This window comes from Hyla sarda, chromosome 8, assembly GCF_029499605.1.
Source record: "Hyla sarda isolate aHylSar1 chromosome 8, aHylSar1.hap1, whole genome shotgun sequence".
Lineage (NCBI taxonomy): Eukaryota > Metazoa > Chordata > Amphibia > Anura > Hylidae > Hyla > Hyla sarda.
This window is the reverse complement of record NC_079196.1, coordinates 180,697,231-180,723,351: the sequence shown is the minus strand read 5'-3', so window position 1 is coordinate 180,723,351 and position 26,121 is coordinate 180,697,231. Positions and strand designations below refer to the sequence as shown.

General features: G+C 41.5%; 1 protein-coding gene across 2 annotated transcripts in view; it reads right to left on the bottom strand.

The window, feature by feature from the left end:
* Positions 1 to 26,121, bottom strand: part of XYLT1 (xylosyltransferase 1) — a 340,609-nt gene that overhangs the window by 223,908 nt on the left and 90,580 nt on the right. Inside the window, exon 2 of one of the 2 annotated variants that reach the window (XM_056536896.1) lies at positions 15,743 to 15,825. The exons of the other annotated variant lie outside the window; for it this stretch is intronic. The gene's annotated coding sequence lies outside the window, so the exon portion shown is untranslated. The remainder of the gene's footprint in view (positions 1 to 15,742; positions 15,826 to 26,121) is intronic. 2 annotated transcript variants of the gene reach the window in all.

Here is a 26,121-nt window from a genome sequence, read left to right as displayed (position 1 = left end):
GGCCGGCGTTACTACGTCCTGGCGCCGGCCCTAGAGCGTGACGTGCGTGAACATCAAGGGGGGAGGGCCCTCCTGTCCATTTTGCTTGGGGCCCCCAAATTCCTTCAAACGGCCCTGGAGACACCCGCATTCTCACTGCTACACCCAGCGTTTGTTTAGAGCTTTGGGTGCAGCGCCAGAAGTTTGTGACATCATGCCCCACCACCATCACGCCCCCTCCCTTAGACTTGCATTAAGCAGGTGTGGCTGTGATGTCACGAGCCTCCGCCACACATCGCCAGTCATCTGGCACAGAGCGAAGATCGCTCCGTGCACAGGATGTCTGGGGTGCCACAGCCGAGATTGCAGCGGTCCCCAGCGGCGGGACCCCAGCGATCAGACATCTTATCCCCAATCCTTTGGATAGTGGATAAGATGTCTAGGGGCGGAGTACCCCTTTAAAGGGATTGTCCATCTTTTTCTGTCTTCCTAGCCCCGACCTATTTCACACATTCAGCCTCACTGTCCTCACATGGAGGATTCATAAGCTTCACTCCCAATGACATCTTTCTAAGGCCAAGTATAGGCCAAGACCTCTACTCTCAACCACAGCTGGTCTCAGTGGTTTCTTTAATGTTCTCAATGAGGACACACAGCCCAACGGTACCAAATGCACACAATAATATGGATTTTCTGTCCCACCTATATACATTAAGATGCAACACCAATGGTATCTTCACATACACAACAATTCAACACTGGGCTCCAAAACAATGGCCGTACTGACTGGCATTTCCTCATCCCTGCAGGATGGCATCCAGGAAAGACTTCAGGGAGAGCTTCGGAGATGAACTGTGCTAAGAAGTGTCAGCTAGCTACTTCCTGTCCGAGAAACTGTAGGCCGTAGTATGGCTGTAGTGACAGCTAACAATACACTGCATATAACACCCAGGAATAAAATAAGGGCAGATGTGCTATACAATAAAACAATTAGAAGTGGACATTTCCTTTAAATAAATAAAGCTCATACTTGTATAATAAACATCAGCCAGGTTTTTCATTGCTAAACATAAGGAATAACATAAAAGCCCTATAGACAGCAGACAGCTACAAAGGCCAAGACTCAATTAGAATGATTAACAATGTCAGGAGTTGCCTTACAGTTGTGGAGCTGCCAGAAACACTACATGGAAGTGATGAGCGATACAGGTATCAGCGATGTGACCTCCAATGGCCGCGGTCCAGAGAGCCTGCAGGATGAGGGCTAAAATATCACTGCAACTTTTTATAGCTTTCATAATTATAGCAGATAAAAACATAGGCTGTATTGTGAACACCATAATGTAAGAATATGTCATGTACATGTCACATAGATCTGAGATAGACAGAGAGATATACAGATAAACAGAACAAAGAGAGAGAAAAAAATAATATATATATATATATATATATATATATATATAAAGAAGATAAAAAAAAATAGTTTAGATAGATAATAGAGAGATAGATAGAAATATATGCAGAAAAATGGCTATAAGATAGATACAGTGGGGCAAAAAAGTATTTAGTCAGCCACCAATTGTGCAAGTTATCCCACTTAAAAAGATGAGAGAGGCCTGTAATTTTCATCATAGCTATACCTATTTGGTCACCTACAAAGCAAGCAAGATTTCTGGCTCTCACAGACTTTTGACTTCTTCTTTAAGAGTCTCCTCTGTCCTCCACTTGTTACCTGTATTAATGGCACCTGTTTGAACTTGTTATCAGTATAAAAGACACCTGACCACAACCTCAAACAGTCACACTCCAAACTACACTATGGCCAAGACCAAAGAGCTGGCGAAGGACACCAGAAACAAAATTGTAGACCTGCACCAGGCTGGGAAGACTGGATCTGCAATAGGCAAGCATCTTGGTGTGAAGAAATCAACAGTGGGAGCAATTATTAGAAAATGGAAGACAAGACCACTGATAATCTCCCTCGATCTGGGGTCCACGCAAGATCTCACCCTATGGTGTCAAAATGACCACCAGAACAGTAAGCAAACATTCCAGAACCACACGGGGGGATCTAGTGAATGACCTGCAGAGAGCTGGGACCAAAGTAACAAAGGCTACCATCAGTAACACACTACGCCGCCAGGGACTCAAATCATGCAGTGCCAGACGTGTCCCCCTGACTAAGCCAGTACATGTCGGGGCTGTCTGAGGTTTGCTAGAGAGCATTTGGATGATCCAGAAGAGTATTGGGAGAATGTCATATGGTCAGATAAAACCAAAGTAGAACTTTTTGGTAAAAACTCAACTCGTCGTGTTTGGAAGAGAAGGAATGCTGAGTTGCATCCAAAGAACACCATTACTACTGTGACGCATAGGGGTGGAAACATCATGCTTTGGGGCTGTTTTTTTTCTAAGGGACCAGGACAACTCATCCGTGCAAAGGAAAGAATAAATGGGGCCATGTATCATGAGATTTTGAGTGAAAACCTCCTTCCATCAGCAAGGGCATTGAAGATGAAACGTGGCTGGGTCTTTCAGCATGACAATGATCCCAAACACACCGCCCAGGCAACAAAGGAGTGGCTTTGTAAGAAGCATTTCAAGGTCCTGGAGGGGCCTAGCCAGTCTCCAGATCTCAACCCCATAGAAAACCTTTAGAGGGAGTTGAAAGTCTGTGTTGCTCAGCGACAGCCCCAAAACATCACTGCTCTAGAAATCAGCATGGAAGATTGGGCCAAAATACCAGCAACAGTGGGGGAGATCCCCAAATTTTTGGCGCGAAAAGTATCAACCACATTTTCAAAGAGATTTGTTTTGTGGTTTACACTGTTCACATCAGTTTTGTAAAAGTGGGCATGTCCACGTATATTGTCTGCTTTACATGATATTTTCAAAGGGGTGAGAGTCCAGTTTACATCAAAAATTTCAAACCAGCTTTCTTAAAGTGTAGAAATCACAGTAATGGTTGCAGTTTTATTGTTTTTGATTTTTCTTAGTTTTTTTGGGGGGGAAAAGGTGTTATTTAAGTAATTATTAAAAAAAAAGAAATAATTATTATTGAAAAATGTTATAAAAAATATATATATTTATTTCTTTATTTTCTTGGTCACTGCACCTTCACTCACATTTAAGCTCAGAAATGTTTTATTTATTCAGTTATCGCTTGTCTGGGCACTAGTAACCATGGAATATTTCATGAGATGTTTCCGCCAGAATTTTCTAGGATGTAAAATTTGGCGCAAAGAGCGGCAAATTTTAGCACCAAAATTGCAGATTTTGGCGCCATACTCGCCAATTTGGGCACAAAAAAAAACAAACAATATGGATGCAACACATACAATTTTTTGGCGCATAAATTAATTTTTACATATTTTCATGTTTTCAAAGCAGCACAAGAGACCTTTGAAAATGTGAGGAGAAAAAAAAATGGTGTGAATAATCTCGCTGGAAGAGAAATTACAGTAGTTTTTAAGAATCTCCCCCAGTGTGTGAAAACCTTGTGAAGACTTACAGAAAACATTTGACCTCTGTCATTGACAACTAAGGGTATATAACAAAGTATTAAGATGAACTTTTTTTTATTGACCAAATACTTATTTTCCACCTTAATTTGCAAATAAATTCTTTAAAAAAATCAGACAATGTGATTTTATGGATTTTTTTCTCATGATGTCTCTCATAGTTGAGGTATATCTATGATGAAAATTACAGGCCTCTCATCTTTAAGTGGGAGAACTTGCACAATTGGTGGCTGATTAAATACTTTTTTGCCCCACTGCAGATAGATAGATAGATAGATAGATAGATAGATAGATAAAAATTGAGCAAAAAAAGTTAATTTATTCCATCAAAAAAACGTATAAAAGTAGCAGCAACATTTCGATTTCCATGATCCCTCTCAAGCCATCCTGGAAAGGATCGAAACGTTGCTGCTACTTTTACACGTTTTTTTTAATGGAATAAATTCCTTTTCTTAACTTATGGAGTGCTGCAGATAGATAGATAAATAGATTTCTTGCTACGTGTTTAGCTGTAATTGTTAGGGAAAATGTACTGTAATATGGTAGCCATTGAAATGAATGGAGGCGCAGGATGCCACCAAGCAGAAACCACTGTGTAAAAAAAAAAAAAAAAACATGACACCTACAGGCCTAATATGACATATACACATTAAGGATGTAAGAAAAAATCGATTCTCGCGATAATCGCGATTTTTTCATTTGCCGATACTGAATCGATTCAAAATATTTTTGAATCGATTCTTTTAGGGATGTGGAATTTTTATCTCCTGACGCCCGGAAAAGCATGTCCTGGGCATCAGGAGATAAAAGTTCCACATTTGTGGAGCCGGGCAGGCCGGATCTTGACACTGCGTTTCTCTGGGTGTATGGAGCGGGCTCCGACTCGTGCCCGCTCCGTACTATGCGACCCCCGGCTGATTTCAGTAGCCAGGGGCCGCCGCTAATAGCCAGCATGCGGCGATCGCCGCGGCTGGCTATTAAAGGAGTACTCCGGTGCACACTTTTCTCATGTTATCCCGTCCGGGCTGCAAAATAAAAGAAAACGCACTTTATCTAACCTGCCAACGCTCCCCCGGTGCTCCGGTACAGGTGTTCGGTCCCCGGGCTGTATTCTTCTTACTTCCTGTTAGACCGGCACATCACACGGAGCTTCAGCCTATCACTGGCCGCAGCGATGTCCCACCTCTGCTGGTGATAGGCTGAAGCTCCGTGTGACGTGCCGGGCTAACAGGAAGTAAGAAGAATACAGCCCGGGGACCGAACACCTGTACCGGAGCTTCGGGGGCTCGTTGGCAGGTAAGATAAAGTGCGTTTTCTTTTATTTTGCAGCCCGGACGGGATAAAATGAGAAAAGTGAGCACCGGACTACTAGATCGCCGCTGTCAAAGCTGACAGCGGCGTCTATTGGGATCTATGAATGCTCCCAGAATCGGTATATATCGCAATGTATCGTCACCTAGACGGTATCGCGATATATCGGGATATATCGAATCGCCACACTGGTATTGCGATTTGAATCGCCAAATTCTTGGCGATTCACACCCCTAATACACATGTCTTCTTCCAGAACAACCCCTTTTCAGAAAACTGAGGGTCATTAAAAGTAATATTACATCTAGAGATGAGCGAACTTACAGTAAATTCGATTCGTCACGAACTTCTCGGCTCGGCAGTTGATGACTTTTCCTGCATAAATTAGTTCAGCTTTCCGGTGCTCCGGTGGGCTGGAAAAGGTGGATACAGTCCTAGGAGACTCTTTCCTAGGAATGTATCCACCTTTTCCAGCCCACCGGAGCACCTGAAGGCTGAACTAATTTACGCAGGAAAAGTCATCAACTTCCGAGCCGAGAAGTTTGTGACGGATTTACTGTAAGTTCGCTCATCTCTAATTACATCTTATCTAAACTAATAAAAACTTTTCTGCTTTAGGAATAATGAAGGCAAAATCTGTTGTTCCATAACATTAGATTATAATACAATCCCAGCAGATATAATCTCCAATTTAACAGGACAATGGTAAATCTAGGGCTTTGTGGTTATTGTGGTACATCACACCCGAAACACAAAACACTGCAGACCGGCCCTGCACTTCTCACCCAGCTCAATAGAAATCTCCTATAATTACAGTTAATTCTATTGATTGGAAGCTGCTTGGTGGAGCTTGGATTTCTAACAAACATTGTCTGTGGTTTGGAACAATGAAACCATTTCCCATAATTGTAGAAAGAATAACACGCGACTACCAAATTTACTGGATCTAGACCATAACCCTGCTGGAAGAGTGGGAGAATCCATCCGGCGTCTGGCTCGCTAAGTATAGGTATATCAGGATCGGTATTTTTATACCTCGGCTGGCTCTAGACTGACAACACTGTACTAGCATAGTCCATAGACCTTCATATGTACTGACAATGAAATGTGTCTAACCAGTGCGGGCTGACCACCCAAAAAAAATTCAACAAAGTACAGTGGTCCCTCAAGTTACAATATTAAAGGGGTACTCCGGCGCTAAGACATCTTATCCCCTATCCAAAGGATAGGAGATAAGATGCCTGATCGCAGGGGGCCCGGCGCTGGCGACCCCCGTGATCTTCCACGCCGCACCCCGTTAGAATCACTCCCCGGAGCGTGTTTTCTCCGGGTCTGATTACTGGCAATCAGGTGGACGGAGCATAGTGACGTCACGGCTCCGCCCCCGTGTGACGTCACGCTCCACCCCTCAATGCAAGCCTATGGGAGGGGGCGTGACAGCTGTCACGCCCCTCCAATAGACTTGCATTGAGGGGACGGAGCATGATGTCACACGGGGGCGGAGCGGTGACGTCACTATGCTCTGTCCTAGTGGTCGAGATGGACTCAGCCGGAGGACCTCCAGCAGTTCCGGAAGCCGCTAAAGGTGGGTGCTGCATGGTAGATCCCAGGGGGTCCCCAGGAGTGGGACCCCCGCGATCTGACATCTTATTCCCTATCCTTTGGATAGGGGATAAGATGTCTAGGGGTGGAGTACCCCTTTAATTGGTTCCAGCACAACCATTGTATGGTGAAACCATTGTATGTTGAGACCATAACTCTATGGAAACCTGGTGATTGGTTGAAGCCACCAAAATGTCATTCAAAAATAGGAAAAAGTGAGGAGTAAACAAAAATAGGTAGATAACTAATATAGATAAAGCAAATCCTTACATATAAAGGTAAGAAAGAGCTGCTGGAAGCTGTAATCACTGTCTATGTAGAGGACAGGAGCTTCTTCAGGGTCCTGTACAGTACACGCAATGTCATAAAAAAAAGTATAATGGAGTCGTCTTTACCTGGTGTCCAAAGGAGCAGCTAACCCTGGCACAGGTAAAGAGTGCAGAACATGTAATACCTCCCTGTACTGTGGGGGGCGCTACCAGACAGGAATCCAGTGCATGCACTTCAGTAATACAGGGGTTTTACCAGTAAAATGCCCATTCTGATTGGTCAATTCTTCCAGCCATTGTATGTTGAGTCTGGTTTCAAGTTACAATGGCCCTCAAATGTTGAAACTATTGCATGTTGAGGCCATTGTAAGTTGAGGGATCACTGTAAAAGAGTGTAATGATTGGTGAGGGGTCTAATCGATCCTCAGCTTGCCTCGTGACTGGTTTGGGCACTGGTGGCGCTGGTTAGTCACGAGGCGCACACTGAGAATTGTTTGGACCACTCATGTTAGACTCTTTTACTTTGTTTAAAATTTTTAATTTGTTATTTCTTTCTTTGGGGTGGGGGTGTAGGAAGGATGGAGATTAGAAGCAATGTATTTGAGAAACAGAGCTTTGTCCCTCCAGCCCTTCCTTCGGCTTTCATACTCAACCACTGTTTCTTTTCTATAGTCCGGTAATGATCTAGAGCGGTGGTCTCCAACCTGCGGAACTCCAGATGTTGCAAAACTACAACTCCCAGCATGGCCGGACAGCCAATGGCTGTCCGGGCATGCTGGGAGTTGTAGTTTTGCAACATCTGGAGGTCTGCAGGTTGAAGACCACTCCCAGGGCAGACAGCTCTCCAGATGTTGAGTGTGAAACGTGTAGCCCAGACCAATAGCTCGGTCACTAGTAGCATTCTGTCTCTCTCGGCACTATGGTACGGCCCTTTGCCGCTGTGCAGAACGTCTTCTGGCCTCCCTCCAGACAGATCCGCTCTATATGACTCAGAAGGCGCTGCGCTGAAATGTATCAGTTTTACAAGTAATAAACCTCACACACAACACTGATATAGTAGGCACCGTCTGGCTCTGTGATTTTTGCTAGAAGCTGGCAGACAAGCCGTTCTGGGACTAATAGTTCCACAGCTGTTGGAAATCCACACGTTGTCTTTTTATGTCCTGACAACTGACAGCTATATGATGTCAATGAAATCGAAGGGGGCGATGTGAGGAATTTGAGAAGGTGAACTAAAAGGAGCTGGAGCCTCAACGGCAGCGCTACGTACAGACAACCGATACAGAATCACAATGGGGGAGATTTATCAAAACCTGTGCAAAGGAAAATGTGCACAGTTGCCAATAGCAACCAATCAGATCGCTTCTTTCATTTTTAGGAAGACCTGTGAAAAATTAAAGAAGCAATCTGATTGGTTGCTACCGGCAACTAGACAACTTTCCCTCTGCACAGGTTTTGATGAATCTCCCCCAATATCCTTGTGGGTAGAGTCATAGGGGGAGATTTATCAAAACCTGTGCAGACGAAAAGTTGCTGAGTTGCCCATAGCAACCAATCAGATCGCTTCTTTCATTTTTAGGAAGGCCTGTGAAAAATTAAACAAGCGATCTGATTGGTTGCTACGGGCAACTGGACAACTTTCCCTCTGCACGGGTTTTGATGAATCTCCCCCAATATCCTTGTGGGTAGAGTCATAGGGGGAGATTTATCAAAACCTGTGCAGACGAAACGTTGCTGAGTTGCCCATAGCAACCAATCAGATTGCTTCTTTCATTTTTGAAAAGGCCTCTGAAAAATGAAAGAAGCGATCAGATTGGTTGCTATGGGCAACTCAGCAACTTTTCCTCTGGACAGGTTTTGATAAATCTCCCCCATAGAGTCATCTTCGATAAGGCCGGACTAAAATACAAGAGATATATATATATATATATATATATATATATATATATATATACACATATCAACTGGCTCCAGAAAGTTAAACAGATTTGTAAATTACTTCTATTAAAAAAATCTTAATCCTTCCAATAATTATCAGCTGCTGAAGTTGAGTTGTTCTTTTCTGTCTGGCAACAGTGCTCTCTGCTGACATCTCAGCTTGTCTCGGGAAGTGCACAGAGTAGAAGAGTTTTCCTATGGGGATTTGCTTCTACTCTGGACAGTTCCCGAGACAGGTGTCATCAGAGAGCACTTAGACAAAAGAACAACTCAACTTCAGCAACTCATAAGTACTGAAAGGATTAAGACTTTTTAATAGAAGTAATTTACAAATCTGTTTAACTTTCTGGAGCCAGTTGATATATATAAAAAAAAAGTTTTCTCCTGGATAACCCCTTTAAGGCTAAGTTCACACAGCTGTTTGCATCCGACCCGTTAAGGGTCCGATTTGCTTTCTTTTTTTTTTTAAGCCGATCGGACCCTGAAACTGGTCAGGTGCAAATGGCTACTGCCGGGGCCTGACGGCCCCCATTCATTTGCATGGGGTCTGTCAGTGTCCCGGTAATTTTACAGGATTTTAGCAGAGCTTGCACTATTTTTTCTGCGCTAAACTCCCTTCGTTCTGGCCGAATAGCGGTGTCCGATGGCAATGTGAATGAGGTCAAAAGTCAATAGAGTTGTATCCAGTAGTCAATACAGTTGTATCCAGCCAAGTGAATCCTATATGACCATTCCTGGCAATGATTTTCATACGGCCAGTATATTATCTATACTGCATCCAAATGTTTGGTGACACTTTTTTTTTTTTTAACTTATATAAATTCAAACCATCAAATTTTGATCCCACGTTAGCAAAATATCCATGAATATTTCATATAGATGTCTTTTCATGGCACATCCTATGACAAGCTGTAAGTTTCAGTTAATCCAGATGCAGGGTACAGTGAATTCACGACGGCCATGTTGGCCCGGCAGATCTGTCAGGGCCCATACGCTGTTGTTTATGGCGGCCAGTAAATTGTACAGGCAGCACAGACTACAGGCTGTCATAAACAGCCCATATCCTGACAGGATTAGAGGAAAGCAGGAATTCATCTTCACTCTGATCCAGACTGACAGATTTAAAGGTCATGTTCACCTTTACAATCATATTTATTTTTTTATTATTATTCCAGTGCATCTCATATGAGAAATTAAGCAACTCTGCAATAAGTACTGAATAGAAACACGCTACCGTTTTATTGTAGAGCGCCTATACAGATCCACGTGTATCCAAGATAGTAGACAAACACAATACGATGCTTCGATCATACTTCCTCCTGTCTACATAGTTTGTCCAGCTGCATTTCCACCATGATTTTTGCATCTGTCTTACGTATTGTTAAAATGGATGGCTTTAAATCGTATGAACTTGAATGTTAAAAAATACAACTGGATATATTTAGCGTTTCTCTATTCTTTGATTGGTTAATAAAAAATAAAATAAACGTTTAATTTAATTCTGCTTTTAAATCTGGACAGAAAATTGTGATCAACCACGGTTTTCCATCCGGAGAAAAAAAATTGGACAAAAACATAAACAGACCAAAACGGGAGAAAGCGTTGGATATGATTTGTCAACATACAATTCTCTACGATTTTGAAGTATTAAATCCTATAAACTAGACAAATGTAAATTTGAAATCGTGATGTGAATGCGCCCTAAGGCTGAAAAAATTTTGTCCATCCAGTTCAGCCTATAACCCTTTAGTGTTGATCCCGAGTAAGGTGAAAAACCCAACAATGTAGAAGCCAATTTTCCTCAATTTAGGGATAGTAATTCCTGCCTAACTCTAAATTTTGGCATCAGAATAAATCCCTGGATTAACGTCCCACCTCCAGAATCTAGAGACTATTGGGGAGATTTATCAAAAACTGTGCAGAGGAACAGTGGTGCAGTTGCCCATAGCAACCAATCAGATTTCTTCTCTCATTTTTAAAGAGACCTGTGAACAATGAAAGAAGCAATCTGATAGGTTGCCATGACAGGTTTTGATAAATCTCCCCTTTTAACCTGTAACATTATTACTCTCCAGAATTGTATCCAGCAGGAGAGGGGAAGAAAAGCAGAGATGGTGCAATATAGTGCAATTAATCCTAATTGTAATAGGTTGGACAGTTGTCCAAAGTAAGAATATTGCTCACCTATTGGTGTTGTGCAGGCAGGCACAACACTGGCGATCGCATGTAACAGGTAGCGAGCGGTGTGCAGTGTCGGGAGGCAGCCGGCAGTTGGTCCCGCTGTGCCAGCGGTGTAGATACAAAGAGGACAAAAGTGTTGTCTACAAAAGCAGGTTTTATTATTTCATAAAACATGAAGGATAAATGGGACAACGCGTTTCAAAGGTTCATCCTTCTTCTTCAGGTTCTTTACATAACATACAACATCCCCATGTATATATACAGGATTGCAAATTCAAAAATTGGCGGGAGTGTGGATCTCGGGGTTAGGGGGGAGTTTAATCCCACCCCCTGTCCCGGGTATATGTAAAGGACCTGAAGAAGAAGGATGAACCTTTGAAACGCGTTGTCCCATTTATCCTGCATGTTTTATGAAATAATAAAGCCTGCTTTTGCACACAACTCTCGGGTGTGTGCCTTAAAGCCGAAATCAGATTTTTCTGCCGGAGTTCTGTGGTAGCCTTGCCAGGTTTTCCCAGAACCAGCTGTTTACTCCTCAGAAATGTATCTGGGCCTCCTTTGAGTTCCCCATGACCACTTCCTCTGGTGGAGAGTTTCATAGGCACTCAGGTTGAGAAACACTACCCTATTGAGTAGCATACGTTCGCAAATATTCCCAATGCATACCTCCAAATGAAAGGTGAACAGACCTATAGCTTCCTTTAAGTAGTTAAAATCCATGGTGCATCGGCATGGTAGCCCAGTGATTAGAATGGTTTCTTTGCAGTGCTGGGAGCCTGGGTTTAAATCTTACAAAAGGCAGTATCCACATTGAATTGTATGTTATCCCTAAATTTTGCATGGGTACTCTGGTTTACCCCCAACTGCTGCAACAGTGGAACGCACTGATGAGACAATCTCTGTACAGCGCTACAGAATATCCTAGTGCTATATAAATGAAAAATATAAATAAAAATTCCAATGCTACCCCTACATAAAGAATTCAGCATTTGCAGCCTCATATAAGGAGGGAACAGCTCGGTGTCTTACATCTTATCATGTATGTGGCTTCTACAAAATCAATTTGGAAACAATCAATACAACCGGCCGCCTGAAAAACACAAACCTCACAACGAGTGACTTTCTATAGCGCCATACCGTTGACCTCCAGAACTCCTCTATCACCGTTTATTGAAAGGACAATGGCTGTTTAGACTGTTGCTGGAAAAATACCATCAAATACTTGTCTGAAAAGCGCTAGAAAGATAAATAAGGATCACAAAAGTATCATGAACCAGAGGACAAACCATTCAAGTCTGGAGAAATCATTTTCGAGCGCAGATAAACTATAATAATAACAGGTGTTCATACTAAAATGGAGGCCTTGGTGGTATACTTAAAAAAATAAAAAATTCTTAGTTTTATAATCTCAGTAAAATGCTAGAAATTATTTATAAACACCTAATAAATCTAAATAGAGTTAAAGGGGTTCTCCAGGAAAAAAATACCTCTTTTTTATATATCAACTGGCTCCAGAAAGTTAAACCGATTTGTAAATTACTTCTATTAAAAAAATATTAATCCTTTCAGTACTTATGAGCTTCTGAAGTTAAGGTTGTTCTTTTCTGTCTAAGCTCTCTGATGACATGTGTCTCGGGAACCGCCCAGTTTAGAAGAGGTTTTCTATGGGGATTTGCTTCTAAACTGGGCGTTTATTTTTTTTCCTGGATAACCCCTTTAAAGGAGTAGTCCAGCAAAGACACATGTATCCCCTAGGCAAAGGATGGGGTATAAGTGTCAGATTGTGAGGGGTCCGACCGCGACTGCGGTCAAATCTGACACTTATCCCCTATCCTCTGGACAGTGGATAGATTTTTCTAAGTTGGATAACCCCTTTAATGTCACTTCCTAGGTAAAATGTTTGTCAACATGATGGCAACGATGGGTCCAAGAGCCAACCCTACATTAAATGGTAACTTGTGCAAAACCTTCTATTGGGGGGGGGTATTAATGTTTGACTGCATTGTGTGCAGTGCAATTTGATGCCCTGGTTATTTACTATGTAGGTGCATGTTTGTACACAAATTTGGACCTCTCCTCATGTATTACCCAACCCAGATTCTTTTCTTTTTTGTGTAGCTTTTGACACAAAGTGCATTTTCCATTAGTAAATATGCTGGGAAAACATAAATGCCCTTCTCCACACCCCATTTTTTGCGGAGTACATGTATAGATGTCTAAAAGATATTGCCCTAGTAGTGTAGAATAGAAGTTAATAAGATGCCAGGGCCAAAAATGTGATGCTTGCAAAATAATCAATTCTCCCATAGTGCCCAAACATACATTAGTACAGCATACAAAATTACAAATTATTATATCAAAAAGTGGCTAAAGAACATTTCTGTAGGGTGCCTAAGTTTAGCTATTTAAAAAAAAAAAAAAAAATACGTTGGATTCAATGTGATATTGGATGGGCAAGCTCTAGATGCCAAGGTCATAAAGGCCACCAAAATGGGTTCTACTAAAGTAACAGCCCCATTACGCTCCCTCCTATAGACATGAATGGAGGGGGCGTGGCGTGAAGTCATGAGGGGGAGTAGCATCATGTCTCCAGTCCGGGGAAACCCACTGATTACGAGACTGGAGCAGGATTCCGGGTGCTGCATGGAGATTGCGCAGGGTCCAAGCCGCGGGACCCCTGCAATCAGAATTCTTATCCACTATTCTTTGGTTGGGATGTCTTTGGGAGGCATACTCTTTTAAATGCCAACATGCTAAACCTTGTTTTCCTCAATAGCATAAATGGTGGAACAGTCGGCCTCTCTTTATACACATTAAGCTGGGGGCATCCTATCAGGCTACATTGGGTGCCTCCACTGCAGGTTCCCTTCAAAATATGTGCTGAAAACCCAATAGTGCCCAACAAAGTTTATAGGGTTTGCCGAAGGCTACTACTGATTTCAGGCGTAAAACAGATCCAGAGCAATGGTAGTATGAACCCAACCATTAGATTGCCTGTTGACTAATATTGGTGGCCATGATCCAATCCTAAGAATCAAGACCAACAAATACACTACAATCTCAATGGTAGAAATACTTCAGTTTCCCCTTCTAAACACAGAGATGATTTACAGCATTGGATACTCTATATAAAATGACATTTCGGAGTGTAATCCAACCTGAACCTTGTGATGTTGTATAAATAATACATGGGCAGCATATGGCGTTCATAGATCTGCCTTGTTTGATTTAACGAAACAGAACTGGAGGAATTACTGGCTTGTCTTCTTATATGGAGCTAAGCCTCATACATCAGTCTTGTGAAGCAAGATCCAACGCTCTGTTGGAAGATCTGGGGAAAAGCACACAAGGAACAAGCACTTGCTTTCTTCTTTAGGACAGCATATAAATCAATGTCTTATGGGTCTGTTAACGCTAAATGGAAACAAATCAATATTTATGTGTGATACTTCTGACCCTGAGTTCAGATCCTCCGCTGCTTGTTCAGTGTCTATATAGGCATTACTATAGTGATTTTCATTCTGGGACCTTTAGTCTCTACATCAGTAATGTGCAGTAATAACAATGGGGGAGATTTATCAAAACCTGTGCAGAGGAAGAGTGGTGCAGTTGCTCATAGCAACCAATCAGATTGCTTCTTTCATTTTCCACAGGCCTCCAAAGAGGCCTGTGGAAAATGAAAGAAGCAATCTGATTGGTTGCTATGGGCAACTGCACCACTCTTCCTCTGCACAGGTTTTGATAAATCTCCCCCAGTGTGAATTGCATCATATGAGCCAATCCAAGCTGTATGTGGTGTTTCTGCAGTAAGAGGCAGCTGTGGCTTGTATTATATGCTAGAACTATAATGCAAACTATCATGTTCAGAATGCTACTTCACTGAATATGTAAAGTTAAAGGGGTTATCCAGGAAAAAACTTTTTTTATTATTATTATATATATATATATATATATATATATATATATATATATATATATCTCAACTGGCTCCAGAAAGTTAAACAGATTTGTAAATTACTTCTATTAAAAAATAATCCTTTCAGTACTTATGAGTTGATGAAGTTGTTCTTTTCTGTCTAAGTGCTCTCTGATGACACGTGTCTTGGGAACCGCCCAGTTTAGAAGCAAATCCCCATAGCAAACCTCTTCTTCTCTGTGTAGTTCCCGAGACAAGCAGAGATGTCAGCAGAGAGCACTGTTGCCAGACAGAAAACAACAACTTAACTTCAGCAGCTGATAATTATTGAAAGAATTAAGATTTTTTTAATTTACAAATCTGTTTAACTTTCTGGAGCCAGTTGATATAAAAATAAATAAATAAATAAAAAGTTTTTTTTCTGGAATACCCCTTTCAGACCATCATGGTCAAATTCTGAACTTCAGATGTAGCACGGTGGATGGTTGCTGATCTCCAGCACTATAGCACAGACTCTTAGGTAAGTGCTTATTATTCCATGAAGAAGAAGGCAGAGTATATGAAGCCCAGTATACAGATGCATCCTGTTAATTTAAATGGGCATTTATTTCACTGTGTCAATGGACCATGGATCACAATGAATAACATGGGGGGTGGAGCGTATCCTACTATAACTATAGCCTAAACAAATATACCCATATTTGATTTATAACCAATCCATAGTATGGGTGATATATGGATGATAGCTGGGGGACCCACTGATCCCTAGCACGGAGATCCAAAATGGTGGTTGAGCAGTGCTTGGCTATATTCCATAGTTCCACAAACTTTAAGTAAAGTGGCAGCGTGCAAGCTCAACCATCGATCCACTCAACCTCCTCTATTCTAGTGATCAGTGGGGGTCCCAATAATATAACATTTATGATATATCCTGTGTCTAACTGATAAATGGCAATGGTGGGAAAACCCTTTAAAAAAACTGTCCAGTCATGATCTACTAAATTTCACGGGTTTGATTTTTTCACCTCACACCGGCAGGCAGGAAGAATTCACCGGGGTCATCTCTAATGACTTGTGGTTCAGACGGCAGGTACGTGATGACAGGATCCTTTTAAAATACCAGGAATAAAAAGAATTAACAGGCAATAGGAGCTCCTGCGAATGCACCTTAGTCTGGTTTTACACTGCATTATTTTGCATCAGTATTAGGGTGCGATCACACGCTCTTTGTTTTTGCGGGTTTTCCGCTGCGTATTTGCAAGGGTGCGGGCACTACTCGGCTATCCGCAACAGATTTTCTACGGCGGATTTTCCGCAGAGTAAATTCCGCAGTGGACAATCTGCTATGGACAGCCGAGAAGAGCCCGCACCCTTTCAAATACGCAGCGGAAAACCCGCAAAAACAAAGAGCGTGTGAACGCACCCTTTGTAAGCCAAGACCAGAACTCGGCCCAAAACACTGAATCAGTACAAATTCTTTCTTTACACGTTTACATTTTTTTCTCTGTAGGTTCCACTCTCTGGCTTACAAATGCAAAATGCTGTCCAAAATACATAAAAAAGGGATGCCTGATCGGTGTCTTTAACCTGCTCCACAATGGCATTCACCGAAACAATGGATATTGTAAAGCCAGCAGCCCTATTATTCTAACCAGATCCCTTAAAGTGGGATCTATCAATTTTTGTCAAAAAAAAAATAATACTACAAAACATACTTCAATGTTTGTATGGAGAACAGTAAAGTTGCTCTATGCATGTGACACACGCCCGTAGATCTGTCTACATATAGCCTTCCCCATCTATGCGGACTTGCGTATGCCCATAAACAGCTTCAGTCTCCTTGATTTTCTGGCTGCAGATTATAAATATTCTGGATTATAAAACTCATTTGTACCTTTCATATCCGTTATATAAGGTCTTATAATTCCGGACAAAAAGTAAAAGGAGATGAGAGCCTGACACGGGGGTATAGGGTGACAAAAGCTTTTACACTCTTTAATTAATCATTGCGGGAAGACTTGAAAAGGGAGCTCCAGGATAATACCGATGCCTGAAGAACCCTTCAGAGGAACAGGATCGGTTTCTTTAGTCTTTAACCTCATTGTGGGGAAGAGGAAGGCATTGTCATTCCACTGAGAGCCACTTGGATCACTTTCACCTGTTAAGAAACATTCAAGCAAAGGCTCTGTATAGTATTCACAGCTGGAAACATGTATCCGGGAAGTCATGTCCTTCCATTTATAGACGACTTGTTTACCCCCTGCATTTTCTTAGTTTTAAGATGATGAAAGGGAACATATCACAGTTGGGTCTCTTAAATCCCAATATAGGTTCATAATATGTGGACACCCTAAGTCTGCCAGATCAAAAGCTTAAAAACAGAGGCCTTGAGCTGTGTCCCCTCATCTTGCTAATCACGTCATAGTTGTCCTTATATAGTAAGGCCAACTTGAAGGTTAAAGGGATACTCCGGTGGAAAACTTTTTTTTTTTTTTTTTAATTAATTGGTGACAGAAAGTTAAACAGATTTGTATATTACTTCTATTAAAAAAAATCTTAATCCTTCCAGTACTTATTAGCTGCTGAATACTACAGCAGAAATTCTTTTCTTTTTAGAACACAGAGCTCTTTGCTGACATCATGAGCACAGTGCTCTCTGCTGACATCTCTGTCCATTTTAGGAACTGTCCAGAGCAGCATATGTTTGCTATGGGGATTTTCTCCTACTCTGGACAGTTCCTAAAATGGACAGAGATGTCAGCAGAGAGCACTGTGCTCAAGATGTCAGCAGACAGCTGTGTTTCAAACGGAAAATAATTTCCACTGTATTATTCAGCAGCTAATAAGTACTGGAAGGATTAAGATTTTTTAATAGAAGTCATTAACAAATCTGTTTAACTTTCTGGCACCAGTTAAAAAAAAAATATATAAGTTTTTCACTGGAGTACCCCTTTAATCCCTTATGATTTTTAGGGCCACACAAGCACATTCTTCGGCTGATGTCTGGATCTTTTACATGGCTGACCAGTCAATGAGTCGGAGGTCCAGAATTGTGTCCAGTGCTCATATTTCTTCATTCAGGAACAGGAGTCCCATCTCCTGGACTAATACCAATGCAAATACACTGTATAATCTTAACCATCTGGATGGTAACAACGTGTAGTATGAATTTATCCTTCAGGAGGAGGAATGACTTGATGTCCCAGACCAATGTCGACAGTGTAGATGAAAATAAGATTATTCTAATTGGGGAAAAAGTCATCCATTTTTCTAAAGAAGTTAACAGCACACTCTTTCAGGAGCAGTACTAAATATGTAATACCAGATAAAAAGATGAAACAGACCACGAAAAAAATAGATAAAGTTGCTGTAAATCCCGCCGCCAGCTCCTTCTAGGATGAGTCACAATTACATCACATCTTAGGCCGCTACACAAATCATAAGTCTTAAGATAATGGCTGGCAATGACACACTCTTTTTGGGGGTTATTGTAAGCGATAGAATTATACCACTTTTGCTGTAAAGGTCAGAGATTTTAGTTAAATAACATAATGCAGTGTATAAATGGATAATGATGTCATCCATGATATCTAGCATGAGATGTAACCCGTTCAGGAACAGTGAGTACTGGGGATCCGTACGACTCCAGAATCACAAAAGAACATGGGGAGTATATTATTATGGAATAACAAAGACATCAGCTAAAACTATGCAACAACACAACCTTATTGTTAGATGAAAAAAGCTGTTGGACACATTTCTCACAGCAATATATAAGGGTATTTGGATATATTAGTTGGGGTTTCTTGATCAGAACCCAATTTATACCCATAGGATCAGTTAAATTGAAGGGCCCAGACAATGAAATGGGGCATGGTAAGGAGATGGGTATGACTGGCGCTAATCGAAACAATATGCAAATAAAAAATACTACTACCACAACAATAACTACTGCTACCTCTAAAATTATACATTACCTTAAAGGGGTTCTCCGGTGCTTAGACTTCTTAAGCCCTATCCAAAGGATAGGGGATAAGATGCCTGATCACGGGAGTTCCGCCGCTGGGGACGCCCGTGATCATGCATGCGGCACCCCGTTTGTAATCAGTCCCCAGAGCGTGTTCGCTCCGGGTCTGATTACGGGCGACTACAGGGCCGGTGGCGTGTGACGTCATGCCTCCGCCCCCATGTGATGTCACGCTCCGCCCCTCAATGCAAGCCGACGGGAGGGGGCGTGATAGCTTCCGGGGACTGATTACAAACGGGGTGCCGCGTGCAAGATCACGGGGGTCCCCAACGGCGGGACTCCCACGATCAGGCATCTTATACCCTATCCTTTGGATAGGGGATAAGATGTCTAAGCACCGGAGTACCCCTTTAAAGGACAAGTCTCATGCTAGAAAATGAAAGATACATTTTAGATCGCGGAGAGTCCGAGCGCTGGGCCCCCCGCAATCTCCTGTATGGAACCCATGTGCTTGAGCACAGGAGCGCGTCACGACCGCCCGCCTGAAGAGGAGGCCACCATGCCCCCTCCATATAGTTCTATGGGGGAGCCGTTCGGTAACCTTTGGCTCTCCCATAGAGCTTTATGGAGGGGGTGTGGCGGCCTCCGCTTCTGGCAGGGGTCGTGACGCGCTCCTGTGCCAAAGCACAGGGGCTCCGAACAGGAGATTGTGGGGGGCCCCAGCGCTCGGACCCCCCGCAATCTAAAACTTATTCCCTATTCTTCAGATAGGGGATACATTTTCTAGCATGAGACTTATGCTTTAAGATGTATGTACAATCCTCCCTGAAAATGAATACACAAAGAATCAGATACAAATAAGAAAAAGATGTTTCTTGCACCACTTTATGTAAATCTTAACTAGAATTGAGGAATTCCTACATAGACTCCCGCAGTCTACTATTGGGGTTGGTGGCATATGTTTGGTTGAAGTAATGTACAACCAATGTTTTATCTATGGGGAAGTCAAGGTGAAAGTTTTTGGGGAATGGTTAGAATTTCTTAAAGGTTGTCAAAGGTGACCAAATATTACAGACTTTAGAATACGAATGATGTTCATAAGTTCCTCAAGTCTACATATCTGGTCAACTCTGAACTCTTGGAGAATGCGGAGGGGGTCATGGAGTCACGGACACGCCCCTCGTGATATCATGCCATGCCCCCCTCAATGCAAGTCTATTTGGATAGGGGATAAGATGTCTAGGGGTGGAGAACCCCTTTAAATATGTAGTTTGTAATATTATAATGTTGTTAGTTGATATTAAAGGGGTTATCCACCATAAGGTGATTTAAGTACTTACCTACCAGATGGTAATAGACATGCTTAGGAAGGATCTGCGCTTTTCTTGGGGCTAAATGGCTATGTTGTGAGATTACCATAAAGCTGAGGCTATCTTTTTGCAAAATGGCTATTTCCTGTTGGAGTTCCCTCTCTCCAACTACAAGTCCCATGATCCCTTGTTTGTAAGTGTGAGGTCACTTTTCTCCCACAGCCACCCCACCCATTAAAACACACCTGTAATCATTTCCATGCAATAGACCAGTGTTTTCTAAAAAGGATGCCTCCAGCTGTAGAAAAACTACAATTCCTTGCAGATTGATTTCCCTCCCACCCAGCAATCCCATCCAACCATTGAAGCAGTCTGGCTCCCTTTCAATACTAGTGAGGTATTGTCTCAGGCCACACTGCAAACTGGAAAAACCCGAGACTACGGTCATTTTGTATGCTGTGAAAAATAAACATTGTGGCAAAAATTAGAGAATAATTGCGAGATCATCCATCATACACAGTACAGACACTATATTAACTCTACTAACTATACAGCCCCTGTAGCATAGTCAAATAAACAAGAATCCTGGAATACCCCATTAATATACAATATTAGTGTCTGATATTTGTATTCATTTGTACCCTCAAAATGGTAAAGTGCTGAGGAAATTATTAAATATTATTATTATTAACATTATTATTATTACTAAATATTATTATTACAATAGGAAATTAAAGTACACCATGCACTTGGTTATGTCGGCTGTATTTTAGTGCTTCCAGAAAGTCAACACAAAATAAACACAATATTTACATATTTATATTTGATGTTTTAAAAACAATGATACAATGTAATTCCATGTGACGGATCTAATTCATGTCACTTGTCCAACATGAAGACGTTACGGGGAAATCTTAATGACTGACAGTACATAAAGAGCTTGGGGCCTGCCTCTTACTACTCCACTCTCCCTATCGGTACTTAATGCACATGTCCTTAGGGGTGAGCCAGAGGAGAGATACATAAGTCAGCAGTCAGGATGTGTTAATGTGAAACCGGCCCCTGTCATCACCGCCGAGCTCATCACACTGACATGAGGCATGGCCGGCACTTCACATTGCTATTGGAAATGCTTCCTCCAGAGGACCCGGCTGCAGCTGTATGTACACATGGAATAAGCTGTCTGCATACAGCACCGAAGGGGGGGGGGGGGGGGGGGGAGGGGGGACAATGCATCCTCTGACACTATGGGGGACATTAATCGTTGCATTTAGAGCTGCTTTGTTGTCTATATATGGTGCAGTTTAGACGCAGTGTTTTTTTTTTTCCGACTTTATGTTGACTTGCAGTAAACCATTAATTCTCTTCACTATGCACATGTACTTATCAAGTGCGACTTACGTGAATAGTCGTTTTGCGCAAACAGTTGCAAAAATACACCAGCCCAGACCTGGCTTAGCTTTTTTTATGACCTGCATTCATTTAAGAAATGTGGTGCTCCTACACATTACCAGCACACAAAAAAAGGTGTGAAAAAAAGGGGTCACCTACAGCTACAATGATAAATATCCCCCTATATATATGTCACATACTGGGCAGCATTTATGTAACAGTCCAGTTTACAGAAGAAGACGCTGATCCAGCACTTGAAGTACGATAGCTTTATTGAAGATCACATGACACTGTTAAAATCGACCATACCATCAGACGTGTTTCGAGCACATGCGCTCTTCCTCGGCGACGTCACAGAGGAAGAGCGAATGTGCTCGAAACGAGTCTGTTGGTATGGTCCATTTTAACAGTGTCATGTGATCTTCAATAAAGCTATCGTACTTCAAGTGCTGGTTCATCGTCTTCTTCTGCATATTGTGTGCCTTGCCGGGCACTGATCCGTGCACTACATTGGAGTGGTGAGCTGGATTCCCTTTCTTCTATCTTGCACAGTTTACAGCTTAGCCTGCTTCCAATCTAGTACATATGACCTTAATAAAATGATATTTCTCTGCCTTCCGATCTAAGCGCTGTCATCTGCTTCTAATCTGCACTTACAAGGAAAGGAATATAATAAAATAAAAGTACATAGTAAAAATATGCAATGATACATATCGGCCAAAAAGGCTAATGGGAAGCATCTTATGATATGTGCATGAACAGCACGTATACTTAGGGCAGTGTTTCCTAACCAGGGTGCCCCCAGCTGTTGCAACACTACAACTCCCAGCATGCCCGGACAGCCGGAGGCTGTCCGGGAATGCTGGGAGTTGTAGTTTTGCAACAGCTGGAGGTACCCTGGTTAAGAAACAGGGCTTTAGTGCAAGTAAAAAAATTGTGGCCAATAAATAGAAGTGTCAGGCTTGAGAAATAATCTGTAACATACAGATGCTTAAAGGGGTATTCCAGAAAAAGTTTATTATATATATATATATATATATATATATATATATATATATATATATATATATATATAATATAATATAATATAATATAATATATATAATATAAATATACATACATATATATCAACTGGCTCCAGAAAGTTCAACAGATTTGCAAATTAATTCTATTAAAAAATCTTAATCCTTCCAATAATTATCAGCTGCTGAAGCTGAGTTTTTCTTTTCTGTCTGGCAACAGTGCTCTCTGCTGACATCTCTGCTTGTCTTGGGAACTGCACAGAGTAGAAGAGGTTTGCTATGGGGATTTGCTTCTACTCTGGACAGTTCCCGAAACAGGTGTCATCAGAGAGCACTTAGACAGAAAAGAACAACTCAACTTCAGCAGCTCATAAGTACTAAAAGGATTCAGATTTTTTAATAGAAGTAATTTAAAAATCTGTTAAACTTTTGGGAGCCAGTTGATTATATATATATATATATATATATATATATATATATATATATATATAAAATAGTTTTGTTCCTGGATAACCCCTTTAAGAGTTGAGTGTGTCATGGTGGCTCATTGTGGTTTTAGCAATATTAACTCTAACGTTGAGAATCATGATAAGAAAAACGACTAAAAAGTTTGCGTAAGGTACCGTCATATTTTGAGAGCCGTTTTTCTGCTGAAAGAGGTAATGAAATAATAGACCTAATAGAATAGAACGGATGATAACGGATGAACAATGTTCGTTATTTTAACGGGCATTCTGTCAAAATAACGGACATGTTCCATCGGTTATCACCCGTTATTTCATCTGTTATAGTCCGTTATGTTACATCCATTATTTTATTTCCATGTTCTGAGCATGCGCAATACAAATAACGGCTAATAACGGACGTTAAAATAACAGTCACTAACGGATGTCAATTGTGAACATCCATCACCCATAGACTTTAATGTTGTTTTAACAGGCAAAAATTACAGCAAGCATCGTCTTTTATGCCGTCAAAAATTTACGTCCGTTAGTCATAACGGGACATAACTGGTGCTGCAGGATGGTCAAAAAATCCCATTGACATGACAGGAGTTCATGAAGGAAGATTTTGCAGGGTGACAATTCACACAGATGCCATGGTGCCTGTAATAAAAAGCTAAATGACAATGGGGGGTATTCAAGAAAAGTGGAGGTGGAAAACGTCTTTTTACTCCATTAATTCACGTGGTGGAAACGGTGTACCTGCACCAAATGTATTACATAGCACATGGCATGTGATGAATCTGGTGCTGATCACATTTCTTACTTCAGTACTTCACTTTGTAAGCCAATTTCTCTGCGACTTTTTAAGCCGTGCGACAAATGTGCGACTTTTTAATGATGTTGTCCGCAGTCGGTTTCCAAGCCAACTGAGGACTGGTGTAAAATTGCGCCTCAGTTTGAGCAGTCGCGACAAACGTTGCGACAAACTGAAAAGTATCAAATCATAAATTCCTGACCTGTGCATGATTTCAACTGAAATTTGGTTTGGCGCAAAACATTGTTGCAAAAAAAAACAACTGCGCCGAAAAACAAACAAACCCCAAATTGCATCCAAAATAATGGGGTGAAAGGCTTCATAAATACCCCTCAATGTCACCTGTGTATCCATGAGTAGTAAAGCTAGAGATTAGGTTATAGAGCAAATTACCCAGAATACAGGTGATTATAAAGAGACAATGCCAGTCCCTAAATCACAGGATACACTGGAACAAGTGTCTAGCTTTACTGTTTAGCGAACATTTAAGTTCACCTGTCATATCACAGAAAAACAATGTTTATATGTTACTCAGTAGATCATGCAGATGCTGTACATGTCTTTTTATCTTTGTAGCTTCTGTATTTGGCTCACAAATCCCTGTGTTCTGCTGCTTACTTATTCTGAAATCCAGTCATTCTGACAGGCACTGAGCCCGCCCTCACTCACCATGCATTCACTTCCTCCCTGAGTCTGCTGTGCTGGGTCTGTTAATCCATTCACTGCTCTGTAACTCCCTCCTCTCTGTTTTCATGCTGCAGTCTGATAGACAAGACAGGAGTGAGCACAGAATAGTGCTAGTCCTGCCCTCACTTACTGGACTTTGGCCACCCCTGTGCTTCAGCTGGGACAAAGATGCTGATGCGGCCGGACAGGATTATGTTCTGATTTGTATGAGAACCCCGAGTGGTCTTTTCTTAAAAGCACAAATTTTAAAAAAAAAAGTATATTAGAACGGTTAATGATTTGTCAAGATCTACACTGTGTAAAAAGTTTTCCATATGTTTTTGTGCTTAAAATGATGCATATTTTGTACGCCTTACATCTGTATCTATTACCCCTTCAAAGATTCTAAATATATTTATATTGGAATATTTACCTATGTATAGTTTTTACTTCATAGAATAAGTTACCAAGCAAAAACAAGCTACAGTGGTCCTTCAAGTTACAATATTAATTGGTTCCAGGATGACCATTGTATGTTGAAATCATTGTACGTTGAGACCAGAACTCTATGGAAACCTGGTAATTGGTTCTAAAGGCACCAAAATGTCATCCAAAAATAGGAAAAAGTGAGGATTAAAGAAAAATAAGTAGATAACTAATATAGATAAAGCAAATCCTTATATATAAAAGTAAGAAAGATCTGCTGGGAGCTGTAATCACTGTCTATGTCAGTGTTTCCCAAGCAAGGAGCCTCCAGCTGTTGCAAAACTACAACTCACAGCATGCCCGGACAGCCAAAGGCTGTCCGGGCATGCTGGGAGTTGTAGTTTTGCAACAGCGGTGGGCACCCTGCTTGGGAAACACTGATCTATGCAGAGGACAGGAGCTTCTTCAGGGTCCTGTACAGTACAGGCAATGTCCTAAAAAAGTAACATGGAGTCGCCCTCACCTGGTATCTAAAGGAGCAGGTAACCCTGGTACAGGTAAAGAGTACAGAACATGTAATACCTCCCTGTACTGTAGGGGGTGCTACCAGACATGAGTCAGTGCATACGCTTCAGTAATACAGGGGTTTTACCAGTGAATGCCCATTCTGATTGGTCACATCTTCCAGCCATTGACAGGTATCACAGATCTGGACTGTCCGTAGTATTGTATGTTGAGTCTGGTTTCAACTTACAATGGTCCAGAAAAGACCATTGTATGTTGAAACTATTGTATGTTGAGGCCATTGTAAGTCGAGGGATCATTGTATTCGATAAATGAAAGCTAACTGATGACAGTCAATTACATCTGCCATCTACAAAATTATGGATAATCCCTATCAGGGCAAATAGGCATAACAGTGTAGGGGTCAAAACTAGAGATGAGCGAACTTACAGTAAATTCGATTTGTCACGAACTTCTCGGCTCGGCAGTTGATGACTTTTCCTGCATACATTAGTTCAGCTTTCTGGTGCTCTGGTGGGCTGGAAAAGGTGAATACAGTCCTGGAGACTCTTTCCTAGGACTGTATCCACATTTTCCAGCCCACCGGAGCACCTGAAGGCTGAACTAATTTACGCAGGATAAGAAATCAACTGCCGAGCCGAGAAGTTCATGACGAATCGAATTTACTGTAAGTTCGCTCATCTCTAGTCAAAACCCATAGGTGATCATAGGGTAGGTCAAAACACCTCTATTCGGTAGAGTAGATAGAAAACTCATATTTGCAGCGGCAGGATACACTTTTAAAATTCTCGACCGCTCTGTAGCCCACTGCTAAAGCAAATGGTCTATGGAATTGA